The following is a 4,052-nucleotide window of genomic DNA, read 5'->3' on the forward strand; positions in this document are numbered from 1 at the left end:
TGGTCAGTAAAGCCTTCCAGGGGGGATGTATCAGACAGGCAGGGGACTTGTGGGGAGAGGATGGAGACTTCAGCAAGCGCTGGACCATCTTCAGAAAGCTGACACCAAACAAACACAGGCTAAGAGTGACACCTAGTGGCCACACCCCGGCATAGCACACGGGAGTGAGATTCCCAGGACTTCCACACACTGGCTGGGGCGTCTGTCCAGGCTGTTTGTGGGGTTTTCCTGATCGCTGTGTTTCAGGGATGTCTGCAATCCAGAGAGTGCTTTGTAGGGATGCAATGAGCCGGTTCTCTCCTCTCCGCCTCCCTCCCTGTCTCCTGACTCGCTTTCATCTTTCCTACCGAGTGCAATCCGGTGCATTGGGTCCCACAGGTGACCAGGTCTAAGCTAACAGATGACACTGGAAACAGGAGGAGGTCTCATGCCACCACTGCAATACAGAGGCTGGTGTCCTTCAGGGTAAGAGTGTATCCCCTACAACCAAGCCAGCTAAAATGGGATAAATTAATTAGGTGACCTGGAGAAGGTAGGCAAGCCATTTCCCACCATACCAGTTCTGGGCTGTGTGTACAGCATGTGCCCCAACACCCCTCTGGATAAACCATGCAGCCAGAGCCTGCTGGAAGCAGCTAATTCCCCCATCACCTTCCCAGAGCTGTGGCACAGGGTATCTGGGACTTTTATACTTTGAGCTGCTTCTTTGCTCTTATTTTTTTAAATCCATCAATTGTACATCTACCACAATATCTTGCATTTAGTAAGTGATCCATAATTGCTTACCAGTTTTGTCTGGTTATCTAATAAAGAAGGGTCTCCCGGAGACGACGAAGCCACATTTTCACGTGGCATTTCAGAGGAATGATTAACATTTGATTTAGGTTTATTTACAGGTAATTCGTGATCTTTCAAAAGCCAACTATCCACCTTCTCTTCAGGAATTTACTTGTTGCAATTTTTAGAGCCCGATTAATTCCTTAAGGATTTTGTTGCAATTTTTAGAGCCCGATTAATTCCTTAAGGTCAAATCCCACAGGTTGGCTGAGCTGGGAAGGGGCTGTCTCTGCCTGCCTGCTCCATGCTTACCCAAACTCCTGCTTTTGACTGTAACTCGCCATGATCCAAATGTCCTTTCTCCTCAAGGCCAGGACATTTCATCAACAATCAGCTAACAGAACCAGCATGTGATAGGTGACATAGAGACCTGATTCAGTGAAGCTCAGGACAAAGGGAGGGAGAGAGAGGGAGAGAGAGGGAGGAGGAGGGGGAAAGGGAGGGGGAGAGAGGGAGAGAGGGAGAGACAGGGAGAGAGAGAGAGATCCTTCAGCCTCAGCGATCAAAGGATATACACCATGAAGGAAAAGATAACTAAGTGGAACCTAGGAAGATGCAGAGGATACCGAAGATGTGGGGGGTGGGCGAGTGGGCATAAAAAGTAGTGGGAAAAATGGATGAAGACTTGGCAGTCAAACACGCAATATATGTTTGGCGAATAATACAGAGTCCCTGTCCACCATGGCCCTTCAAAACTACATGGACCGTAATATTGTGAGTCATGACGATGGGCCATGTTGAAAAAACAGCAGCCAGGTTATGAAGCATTTTGTATGTCAGAGAGCGAAATGAATCTTGTAGTCAATGGAGAGTCATGGAAGATTTGTAACCAAGTAAAGGTCGTAGTCAAAGTTAACATCCTTACAAAGATGTATTTGGTTGTGGCATCTAGGCCATCTGCAGATGAGGTATGAGTGTGTGCATGGGTCAAATTCTTCCACAGATTTGGTCTAGCTTGGTAAATGTACCACATGCATAGAAAAAATGTCCATAATTATAGGATATCGTGTTCAATAAATATGGATAATGTCAAGATGATTGAGTGTTTTAAGGTCATCTGTATTTATACTGACTTTTTGTGTTCTTTCAATTGTGTGTGATTTTTTGGTTCTTTTAATTGCTGAGAGGTGTTAAAATCCCCAGCTGTGATTATAGAATTTCTGTTTCTCCCTTTAATTCTCTCGGCTTCTCAGTTTCTTCTTAGTATAGTTTAAAGATCTGTTATTCAGCACGCCCAGTCATGGCTGTTATGTCCCCTGCGTACTGCTGCAGCCACTACAGTCTTCTTGTCGCTTGTTTTCATCTCTGCTTCAATCCATTTGCTCTTAAACTATCTTAATATTTAAAGCATACACCTAGTGAACAGCCCATAATTGGGTCTCACTATTTTAGAAATCGATGCTGACAATCTCTCCCTTTTAATTAAAGTGTGGTTTTACAGTCTTCTGGTCCCCACGATTTGTGATGAGAAGTCAGAGGTTTTCAGACTTGATTATTTTTTTTTAAGAAAAATTATTCATGACACTTGTTAAGCACGACAGGGAAGATTTTATTCAAATAGGACTGCAATAGGGTTTTGCAACAGGGGAGAGAGATCTGGCTCAACTCTGAATAGAACCAGGACGATGGAGCTTTACAGTCGAGGGGCAGGATGGGGGTCAGTCCATGGAAAACTACTAAGAGGAAACTTCAGGGACAGTAGGATTCCTGCTAGGCCTGCTCAAGAGGATTCTTGCTGAAGGCAAGCAAGGGTGAATTTGATCAGATAGAGAGGATGATCAGATACGGAGTGGGGGATTTTTGCTAAACTGACTCTGCTGGATTCTTGTTAAAACAGGACTAAGTGGACCGTGGACAAGGCCCAAGGGTGGGCCTTAGTCAGAAAGAAGACTCAGGGGAGCGTGATTCAAGTTTAGACTTACAGGTGAGAAGGTGGAGGACCAGGTATGTTAAGGCCACAAGTATGCACAAAAACGGTCGCAGAAACCAGCCTCTTTTCCATTCTGTATAGTCAGCAGAGCAGGGAAATGCCGTTGATACAGTGAGCTGACCTAGAAAAGCCTCCCATGAGATCTCACAAACGAGATGGGGAAAATGTGGGCTGGATGCAAATACGGTTTGACGGATTGATGACTGATAATGACCACTAGTAAGTTACTTAATGCTTCCTTGGATGCTATCTTCTGAGCAACTTCTCAGTCTCAGCCTTCATTCCAATTCAGGCCAAAAGTTACCAAAGTCTTGGATGAAGTCACCCAGTCAATCCCTTAAATAATACTGAATGAATACCTACTCTGTACTGAGCACTAGGAACACTGGGTGAAAACAGAACCACAATCACAGTGTCATACAAATGGCTGTGCAATAAGGGCTGTGACAGGGAGGGAGGTAAACACTGTGACAGCATATAAAACAGGAGTTTCATCTCGGCAGGGACGTCAGGAAAGGCTTCCCGACAGAAGTGACTCTGAAGCTAATCTCTGAAAGATAAGTTGGAGTTACGTGGACAAAGACAGGAGGGAAGAGAATTCCAGAGAGAGGACCCAGCATGTCCCTCCGCATCCCTGTGCCAGGAGGGGCTGTGACCAGAGTGAGGGAATCGAAGGCCAATGAGCAGAGGGTACAGGAAGCCATGAGGAGCTGCGTTCATCTGCTAGACTGTAAGCTCCGCGAGGACAGAGAATTTTTTTATGAGTTTGCTCACAGCTGTATCCCCAGGGCCTAGAACTGTGCCTAGCACATAGTAGGTACTGAGAAATATTAAATGAATGAATGAATACTGATGTATGAAGCTGGTAGAGTATATAGGGGCTATAAGCAATAGAAATTGTGAAGGGTTTTAGGCAAGGGATATTGTGAATGATTTCTCTGTTTTGTGGAGATTCGCCTGGCTTTGGTGTAGTGAAAAGACCAGAGGGGGTAGGAATAGGTGTAGGACCAGCTAAGATAAGCATTCCATGAAGGCAGCTCCAACAAGCTGTGGTTCTGCAGAGGGAGCAAAGTGAACAGTACTGAGAGATGTTCAGGGGACTCGGTGAGGGACTCCTGGATACAAACTGATAGAAGTTACTGGTGAGGGAGGATAGAGGGTGCATAGGAAAACAGAATCAGAATTCACCATGATCTCAAAAAGCTTGAAGGAAATATCACAGGAAGATAAGCACATGAAATAAATATAAAAATCTTAACTCAAAATACACTCAAAAATACAACGA

This window comes from Hipposideros armiger, unplaced genomic scaffold (genome assembly GCF_001890085.2).
Source record: "Hipposideros armiger isolate ML-2016 unplaced genomic scaffold, ASM189008v1 scaffold_590, whole genome shotgun sequence".
In the NCBI taxonomy this organism is placed as follows: domain Eukaryota; kingdom Metazoa; phylum Chordata; class Mammalia; order Chiroptera; family Hipposideridae; genus Hipposideros; species Hipposideros armiger.